The sequence below is a fragment of the Pavona decussata genome, unplaced genomic scaffold (genome assembly GCF_977016875.1).
Source record: "Pavona decussata unplaced genomic scaffold, jaPavDecu1.1 SCAFFOLD_124, whole genome shotgun sequence".
Lineage (NCBI taxonomy): Eukaryota > Metazoa > Cnidaria > Anthozoa > Scleractinia > Agariciidae > Pavona > Pavona decussata.
In genome coordinates this window covers 2156048-2166783 of record NW_028145538.1, presented here as the reverse complement: position 1 = coordinate 2166783, position 10736 = coordinate 2156048, and the positions used below count along the sequence as shown (strand labels likewise).

At 36.9% G+C, this 10736-nt stretch overlaps 1 long non-coding RNA gene across 1 annotated transcript; it reads left to right on the top strand.

The window, feature by feature from the left end:
• The first annotated feature begins 567 nt into the window (after nucleotides 1–567).
• LOC146469423 (uncharacterized) lies at nucleotides 568–2791 on the top strand. The gene is made up of 3 exons (XR_014867215.1): nucleotides 568–922; nucleotides 1835–2054; nucleotides 2725–2791. It is a non-coding gene; the product is annotated as an uncharacterized LOC146469423 (long non-coding RNA).
• The last annotated feature ends 7945 nt before the right edge of the window (nucleotides 2792–10736 follow it).

The window sequence follows — 10736 nt, the reverse complement described above, 5'->3', positions numbered from 1 at the left end:
GGGTGAACATGGGCCTTTAAAGCTAAATAAAGGCTACCGTGCTTATTTTCCTTTGCATATTTTAGCTGTAAGCGTATGCTGTGTGATGATAGCAAGCGAGAGTATTCTTGTTGCCATCCTAGTGATTTCCGCAACCGTTTTCGACAAGAATGTGATGTCCTTGTCTGTTTCAGCAGCGAAATGCTCTTCCATCTCGACATTTTCCAGTAATGTCTGGCACTGAAGCAGCTGAAGTGACTCACGACATAAATAGGTGGTTGTCACTTGGTGGATATCATCCGAGAAGTTATATCAAACACGAGACACAGTGTTTCATAACATATCAAACACCGAGAAGAAAGTTGAAAATACGACGCGTAGCGGAGTATTTTTGACGAACTTCGAGGTTTTTGATATTGTGACGAAACACTGTGACGAGTGTTTGATATAACTTCTCAAACAAACTGATTTTGAAGGAGAAATTAAGGATGCAAAACAAGGAGTTTTTCATCAGATTTCTAAACACGTCACGGTGCATGATTTCCTTAATCTCGTACCCCGATCTCAGTCGTCGGATCGGGTCGAAATGTGAGATCTGGTAAAGTTCGATATAACGCCATTTCTGGTTGGTTACCAGAATTAAGAATGCCTCATTCTAATCTGCTCTGTGATTGGCTCTTTCCTTCTGTGTTTGGTTTTCGCTCAGTTCGGGGAAGAAACAAAAACACGGAAAAGTTTTCGCTCCGATTAAGATTGTCATGCGACGTTTTAATACATACATGCCCTTTGTGTGGGGAGAGAACAGTGAGAAATTGTTTTTTCGGAAGACAGCAGCGACTTTAGCCGAAAAGAGTTTGCAGTAACGTTCAAACGGCCTTGCCAAATTACACAAGTTTCCAACACGATGGATATAAGCTTGCTTACTTTTGGGGATAAAATGGAGGTAGGTCATATATTTTTTTTTTGGTATTTCTTGACAAAAAATGATTTTTTTTTGAAATGATTATTTATTTAGTAAACGCAAATTAATTTCCCCAAAATACTTTACCTTGAGTTCCTGAACACGCGCGCCGCATTTGCTAGCATATTTTCAGTTTTTGTCTTCTGCTAAAAGACTATTTTCCTTCTATAAATTGAACTGGACTTTGAGTAAGAGACTTCATAATATAATATTAGTCCTTTCAGACCAGTGTGCTTATTCCTTCAAGATCCATACAACATCTCTCATAGGACTTTTGAGAAATTGATAGAGTGTCCACACAATATTATTATTCATCTGGTGAGATCAATATCCCTCCCACCCCTCAGCTAAGAGAAATGAAAAATGTCCGACTTATGACCGCCAAAATAATAGTAATGAAACCCGTACTACAACAGAGAACACCTTGTCTGAACCGATTAGGGCTCTTTATGTAAGTGTAGTTAGTTTAATTTTATCCCCTCTCTCCCACCTGCTGAGTTAAAAAAAATTTGGATCCAAAATAGAAAACTAGCCTTCCTCTAAAATAAAAATGGGGACATTGGTTTACATGTCTGCACCACCTAATGTTTTGCAGGTCTATGCTTGTGATAGGCTTTAGAAAAGAAGTAGTTTTAAAAGGAGGACATGCCTCTTTGGATTTGACATCACTTATAGTTTTTAGAATCTTTTTGCCATTGTTCTTTTCTTCAAGATGGGGGAATTTCTCCATTATTTTATCATTAGTATGGAGTCCTTGAAGTACTAAACACACTTCATTTACTACTTCCATTGTTAATCCTTAGCACATTCTCTGATACAAATAGTTATCACTGGCCTCAGTTTCTCCTTTATTTCTTGTTAACTCTGCCTTAATTTCTTCCACCTGATTTCTAGGGAGAAGCAAGTTCCTAAAGTTCCTATCAGTGATGTGAATATCTTCAAGGGCTAAAACAGCTGGACACAGCTCAACACATAATTAAGAGCAATGACAGTCATTTCGGACAACAGATATCACAACAGCTGCATTTCTCACACAAAAGCCAAAACCAAAGTGGTTATAAGCAAAAATTTTCCCCTGCACAGATTTCTGGGGTATTTACACTAATCTGTCATGGTGGGTTGCATTTCTTCAATATTTACACCAATATGATTGTTGTTAAAGTAAAGTTTTGATGTAGCAGGCTTCCCATCTCTTCCACTTTCTTGGAAAAAACTTTCCATAGTTTGCGGAAGACCAAAATGAATAAATTATTATCCTTCCAACACAATGAGAATCAAACCCCATTCCCAAAGATTGTGGCAAATAATATTCATTGTCAGTCTGTAGAGAATGAGACTGAGCCAAAAGTGCATTTTGAGGAATTTGGGGAGTAAGGTAGAACTGGTGATCCCCAAGCCTTCCACCCAAAAAGGCACCCCCAAATCCACACAGTACTAATGATGAGTAAATAATAGGCTGACAGGCTTAATTTTTGACATTGGTGGTGATAAGTTCATCTGCTATGGGCAAAAATATTTAATCAAACTGGTCAACATTACTTTGTGTTAAGATAGGAGGGCCTTTGTAGTACTCCATAAATCTTTCATATTCAAACTTTGTATGATTGTGGTTTGGTTGTTTTTCTGTTGCTGTTGTTGTCATGACAACAATCTTCGCTGTAGGGAATACTGAGGAAAGTGTTCCTCGTTTGCTGTACTCTGAAGTTGTGCCCCCTGAACAAAGATGCAATTAATTAAGAAAAAACTGTAGTCATTCACTGGGATGTTGTTATTCTTTCCATTAGAATAAGACAATATAATTACCAGAAAATGGATAATGAGAAGGCTGAATAAAAAGGGATTCTCAAGTAACTAAGCCCTTTTTGACGCATGGGGTGGTGGAAGGACGAAGCATAAAAGAAGCTGCGATAATCACCAACAATATGGCTCTGTATTTATTAGCTTTTAACCTTTAAGCCTCAGTGTCAACATACAGTTTCTCCTTACTGGTCTCTACATGTCCATTTTTCATAGTAGCATTATAGGGAGGCTGTTGAAATATCAAGAAATTTCACCACTGGTGATCTCATGACCTCTCCTTGATTGTGTATTGATAAATATTAGGAGAAATTTTGATACTGATCACTACTGGGGCTTAAAGGTTCAAGGTTCACTGTTCTGATATTTTTTGTGTACTTGTGTGAAAAGTCCTTGAACATAATTTTGTGTTGCTGGTCTTAATATTAAGAAAAGTTAGGACCTTACATGGGTGCAAATATCAATACAAGAAAATTTTTTTTGCTCAAGGAATTGGCATCAACAAGGAATTTTCATCCAAGACAGACACTGTTTTCAAAGTTTCTTTTCCCCACCACTTCTCTACAGTGGGTTTGTGTCTGACAGTTTGATTAAATGTTGTTTCCTGGCTATGGAAGGCCATGGTTAAGGAATACTTAGGAATTCATGGTTACTGAAGATCAGCTTACTGTGAAAGCTGTTGTTTTGCTGCAGAAATGGGTGACAGTTCATTAGAACACACAGACATGCACAGGAAAACAAATAGTGGAAATATTTTTTTTATTTGTTTTCTATTTATCTGCCATTTGCTACTTTTATGAGCCCAAAAGACCTTCACACCTTCCTATTATTATTGTTATTATTTTTTTTGGCTGAAATCAAGGATCCCATCAGAGGTGAGTGTCCATGCACCAAGATAGCTGCTTTGGACATAAAGAACCTTGTATTATTCTTAGTGTATCATCCTCTATGCATGTACAAATAATGCAATGCTCAGTACAACAATGATTATTTAAGCAGCTCATTGTGCCTTGCAAATCAAGTGCAGATAATGACCTTTGTTCTTCATATCAAGAGTCAAATATTATTAGACTTGTGTATTATGTGGTTCTAATTTTCGAGTCTGTGGACTCCTATGTGTAAAATTATAACCTTTATTAACTTGTCATCAAAGAAGCAGTCGAGGGGGCATGTCCCCTAAACTTAACATAAATTTCAGGTGAAAATGTTTCAAGTGTTATGTGATAAAGGTGAATCAAGAACCACTGAAATGGAAAGCTCATCACTACCAAATAAAACTCTAATGGGAAACTCATAGGGACTTGCTCTGTTTGCTCACATGTTGCAAGTAACCAAACATTCTTCAGATCCCAAATCCAGATGTGGTACCTCCATTTCCCAAAAGAAATTCAAACTTCCATTTTTGAGAAAAAAAAAACCCTTTAAAACAGCAAGGGTGTACTCGGTATTTTAATGTTGGACATAATTGGGCGCCTACCATTTACACAGACAGGTCTTTCTGGTTTGCTGGTATATAACCAAGACAGTAGCATGGTGTTAGGGCTAGGATGGTTCATGGTTCATTTATTTCACACTATTTACACAACATTAACATAGAAAGAAAAGTATTACAACAAATGATTACAAGATAAAAATAAATACAGTACAAATTATAAAATGTGTGTGGTGGTCAAAGTAGCAAAGGCTTTCTAGCTGACCACCACCTACTTTTAAGTAAACAAAGAAATGACACTGAGCTTTATTGAGATATTAGAAAATGTAGGAAATGTTTGTAGAGCCTAGGATGTACAAGAGAGAATTACATTTGTGTAAATTAAGGTATGTTTGAGATATACTGAACCGAGCAAGAAATCTAAACAGGACAAGCTTAATAAAAGAAGAACAAAACAATAAATAAATAAAAACAAAAAAAAGCAAAAAAACAACATAAAAACAAACAAACAACAACAACAACAACAAACAAAAAGAAAGGAAAAGGACAACACATCATCAGCAGCAACAGCAGCGACAACAAAGATCAAAATCTAAGCAGACATTATTATTATTATTATTATTTTTAACTCTATTATTATTATTAGATAGTTACATACTATTATATTTGATCATTAAACAGAACATATATTATTTGATTGACAAGAGATCAGGTGGGTCACATAAAGTTTCTCAAACCTGTTAAAAGTTTTTGTTTTTTTCAATGCCATGGGGACAGTTTCCCATATGACAGAAGCAGAGTACTTAAAAGTAAATTTGCCTATGTTAGCTAACTTGTGGTCGGTGGAAATTAAGCTTGGCAGAATTTCTGGTGTTATAGGAGTGGACAGTTGTTGTAGGTAGGAGGAGGCCCTGTTTAGCTGGTTCATATAAAATTATATTATTACAGTGACCTTGAGTTGTGTCCTTTGGCCTGTAAAAGAAACCTGCCGCATTTACACAATCCATTTGGTTTGGAAATTTAAACCATTAACTTATGGAAGAAGGAGAATTTGTGTGACCAAATCAGCTGAAAGACTACAAAGAGAAGAAATAATTTTTACGTATCACTGGTAGACCACAATTTCTGAAACTTTGCAAATGAAAATATGACATGAACCATTTGACTTTCCAATGCGAAATTTAACACCAAGATGCCAATTAGTAACTCTATTGTGCCTCATCTACAACAACGACCACAAAATTTTTCTGATAAAGCTTCGACAACAAAAACTCCCTGCACTGTCTGTTGCTACCTTTACCTTGGGGTGCACAAAAATTATGTGACATTTCCCTGCCTGTAAATTACAGTATCTTCAATACAGTTACCATCTAAGGCGAAAACTGGTACAGCTTACTCCGGTTGACTTAAGTCTTTTTAATTGATCGTCGATAAGCGCGTTGATCTTGAGTGGAGAAAGCACAATTACGATGGATTTGTTCTTGGAACAGTTTTCATTACAAAGATGGTCTAGATGGTCACAAAGGGTAGGAACTAATCTCAGTAAAAAAGTGATTTACCGCGCTTGTTGATTGATATCTCTCCTGTTGCCTTTTTCGTTTTGGTTTAAGTTTCAAGTTTTGTTGTCCTCTCGACCGAAGAACGTTCCGAAGAGCTCCCTCGAAAGCGAAAACCTCACCAGGAATGATCACAGTTACGAGCCGGCGGCCATTCAGCACGGTGGACAAAGGATGATGGGCAGGCCCGTATTCCGGGCCTCAAATCGAACTTTACCAGATCTCCCCTCCGCCTGACCGTGGGAGATCTGGGTACGAGATTATGATTTCCTTTGTCTTTGGCTTTTGAATTATTAATGAGTTTGAGAATATTGCAGGACATTTAGTGACGCGTGGCGCACTTAGAGAGAGAATGTCCCTGAAGACCGCGTGAAATCAGTAAAATGTAGAACATGCTTCAAAAATTCAAAATCCTCATATTTCGCTCAGAGATACCCTATGATAAGCCAACAAACGTGATACATTTGACCAGAAAGTCAACATTACAAGTTTACCTTGCAAAACGTGTGGCTGTAGATTGCTTTTTATCGCCACTATCTCTTCAAAATTGTTATCTTCCCTTCGACCATGTTTACTAAAGCACACAATCAACAACCATACGTATGACTCCTGCATGAAACATTACAGTGCCTGACAAATATTCAAACATATTTGAGTCTCCACACAGCTATAGAAAATAAGGTAACTCAATTGTTCGATTAAGAACGATGATTCAATTATCTATAGTCGCAGATGAAGAAATTTTATAGCCCGAAGACGCACACAAGCGTAATCTTCTGTAGAATGATTAAGACGATCATGTCTGTCACGCAATGAGACCGAGCGCGCAGGACACCCAACAAAACTAACAACTAGATTATATTTTTATTCCGCGGCAGCTTTTCTGCGTCTACTGACTTCAAACTTAAAATCCCCTAGCTGATATGGTACTAAAGCTTTTAGGATGGGATTTTTTAGTACTTTTTTTACAAGCAGATTCTTTGTACATCGTTCACCCGCAGTGGACAGAATGGTGCCACTGATGTCAAATGGGCTCACCATGTCCAGCTTAATAGCCCGGCCTTGCCTGACGTTATCGACGAGACTAAAACAACAAAAGAGAACCGCATTTAAAGGCTGTGACAATTACTTCAGAAATTTCTTTACGATAAGAAAGTTCGCGCGTTTTGTAAGCTACGCTCAAATAAACCAATCATTTATTAAAATCATCTTTTACATTATCCAGATGTACACTACCCGCGTTTAGCGAAAGCTATTCGAGGCGGGTGCTAAGCACTAAGATTTGCTTGGAATATTGGTTTCGATAACAGAGACTCTAATTCGATTATTTGTGTTTGTTGACAAGTTGAGTTTGTGATTTTCTCTACTTAGAGCATGCTTTTTTTCGTGCAGAAGTTAAAAGCCCCAGACTTATTTTTATATCTTTGAAAAGAAGACCATTTTCACTAATCACAACCTTAATCTCAAGTGCCATGGGAAAAAGTTTTCTTGAAAAATTGCTCCAAAATGAGATTTTTAAACAATGAAATATTGGTGGTTTAAGTAAACAATCCTGGTTTTAGACTTGAATCACTTTCCAGTGTCTCTTACACAAATATACCAATTTGAAAAAAACCGTGCTCCATTTTATGACGGTCGGCGCCCGTTACAGTTTTTGAGAATTTTCTGGAAAATAAAAGCAAAGCGTAACATAAGAAATACACCGCGTTTGTTAACTCATTATAGAGTGTTTCTGAGCGAAATATGAGGGAAGTCAATTTTTGAACCCTGTGCCACCACTCACTCGGTCATGAAAAAAAACAAGGCATTCTTAAAATGGCGTTAGTGTTACAGTCCTCGGGCTAAAACCAACTCAAGGGGGTGTCAAAGTACAAACAACGAGTTAACAATGACAATAATATTACACACCAAACACCTAATAAGAAATTTATCATCCAACTTAACCTTTCATCGTACGCAACAAACAAACCTGAGAGAAAATTTTTATCAATGTACAGGACGAGTGCACCATGGTAGCGAACCTGAATTTCACTGTACAAATATAAACATGTAACTTAACGATTATAGCATGTTTTGTTTTGGTTTGTCCGTCTCGTTTCGTGCGTTTTTCTAACAGTGTAAATTACAGTTGGATAATAAGTAAACTGTACTCAGTTTGTAAATAAGAAGAGCGTCTCTTCGCTTCATCATTACATTATCCTTTCTCTCGATTTACATTTATGTAGCATTTTATTGTATGCATATTCAAACTATGATGAGCTTCTGACATACCGCTAAGTAACGAATCATAAATAACAAATGCCCCTGATTACCTAATTATAGTTTTTTTAGCGAGGCATGCAGATTTCCCTATTAATATAGCTTTTTAGGAAGGCACACGGTAAAAAAATTATCTTATCATGAGAAACGAGATAGCAACACATCTCAATTGGGGAGGCACGCTCCATAGTAGTCTAGTTTGTAGATTAATTTCCCATTGATTGTTTTCCATATTTGGTATCATGAGCCCTGTCAATAAGCATACGATATTGTTCTCGTTTATGAGTGAATTTTAGAACCATGGGAATTTTCATGAGTGCCTTACGGTTTTTAAATGGTAGTTGAAGCTAGTGTAATAAATTTATCTTGGAGATCTCAAGACATGCAAGTTGTCGGTTCTAATTTGTTGTTGCGGACTTCTAACCAAAAAATTGTTTTGCACGTACTATTCACCTAATAAGTTTCATTCCCATAACAAAACAATAATGTGAGGGTCCAACCACTTTCTGCCATTTTGACTCGTGGATTTTCGGTTTTATCCATTGAGAGTCAAAATTTGGTGATTCGCCAGAGTCATGTACGTGTAACAATAGCTAGACATCCCCACGTTGTGCACGTTACTTCCTTATTTCACTTCGTTTCGTATGAAACTTAAAACAGTTATTTGCAGGCTAGACGTCCACTCTTGACACCGTGATTGTGGTTTCACAGGGTAAGTGGGTGTTGTTTCCACAAGCGTTTGTTTTCTAATTATGTGTATATTGTGTGGTGTGACAAAACAGAAAAAATTTAAGCAAATGCCTTCCACGGTTGTCTGGTGCGTTTCTTTCGTTTTCCCGTGCGAGAGTGTGATTTAGCAGAAAAACTAACGCGGAGAGATTTCGACGTTTCGATGACATCCTGTCATCATTATCAAGAAAATGAAGAAAATTGGATTTTGGTCAGAATTGCAAATTGAGATGTTAGTAAACGAGCTCTTCCGTCTTTCTGTAAAACACAGGGAATTTTGTTTTCCTGGGAAAAAAGGAAGCCAACTTCGTTGAACGAGAATCCCAAACCCAACTTGTTTACTCGATAGATTATTTTTCGATACTGTGCCATTTCCTTTCCGGTCAAAAAAATTGTTTAGGCAACGATAACTACAACTTTTACATAACTCACCTTAAGACCGTAGAGTAGCAATAGCTCACAGGAAATGGATTCGAGAGAAAAGCTTTTGGATTAATAACTGGATGCAAGGTACTTGACGAACAATTAAAAATGCGGTGTACCCTGACTTGTTGTTAATTGACAATAAATTGCAAGCATATTATAATGAAGACAAATGTGAGCAGTAACGATAACGGCAAACTGGAAGGTTGTAAAGCGATGAAATGCACCGTTTCCCTGCGGAACTGTGTTGCTCTAAAATCGATAATATTGTATATGAACGCTGGGTTGTATTTTCTTCCAAATACACAGCTGGGCTGGAATGTGATATGATTTGCTCAGGAAAAATCTAATCTAAAAATAAGACATTTAATTTAAAAAGGGTCCATCATAAACAACAACAAAAAAGAAAAATCATTCGGATTTGTAAAATTTTGGTCTTGCCGGATGCTAATTTTTGGTACTTTCAAGAAATTTTTAAATTTCAAGGAAGCTCGCTACAGGTTTTTGACCTTGTAGTGTAATGTTGTACATCATTGTTTTGTGTTTTGCGTTATTGATTTCTAGGCAAATTATCCGATGTAAACTTAGACTTGGGAAAACAAGGGGGCCTTTCATGCGACCAGCGGAATAGAATAGAAAGGAATTTCCGAAGTAATAATTGAAAAATTCTATTTAACTTCATCGCCACGTTGTCCGAATAACTGAGTCGGTCAAATTGAATGGTAAGCGATTTAAATGTAACAAGAAGCTACAGACAGCTTGTACTCGGGGTTCCTTTAACATTGGTATTTGTACGTTGTAATTTTTTAGCTTCTAGTAATAGGCGAAAAGCGGCTACATGATGGCAATGAATGGTATGATTTCTTACTGCGGCAGTATTGTTACGAGTTAAAACGAAGGCTTATTTAATAACTGGATATACATGTGTGAAGTTCTCTATTTTGGCTGGATGCTTTGGGGGGACTTTTATTGAAAGGTGACCAGGGGTGCTAGTCAGACATTTGGAAAGGAACCCCTTAGAGGTACCAGAATCTCGTTTGGTGGGCGTGGATGAAATTCATTTTCACACCTACAAGGTAACGATTAGCAAACAAATATTTTTGTTATATTTTTGTCTTTTTTAATACCCCCAAAAGGTATCAGGTTAGGTTCAAAGGGGTGCCATACCGCTAAATGTAACCTCTTAAACAAACGTTGAATACCAACGTCACTTTTGTAGCCCCGTGGATTTCATGAACTGAGAAATGTAAAAATTTTCCCTGGATAGAAGTATCTTCGCTTCTAAGAAAGAACGATGTTAACTGGTATAGGTGTAAAAATTGAAGGCAGATACATGTCTAGGTTCATGAGGATTCCCTTGATCTCAGGTCAACTCTATGAATAATTCTCCCTGCTGTCCACTAATAAAGACATTTTTTAAAACTATTCTCTTTTTAAACTCAACACTTAAATACAAAATATATAAACCATAAGTGGGAAATTTGAATTGTCAATTACCACACTGACTTTAAATTGTCATTTCAGCATAAATAAAGGGAACGCAACTGTGACTTGCAAAAGCAACATGTGAACCAGATGAGATTCTTTGCATCACAAGGAA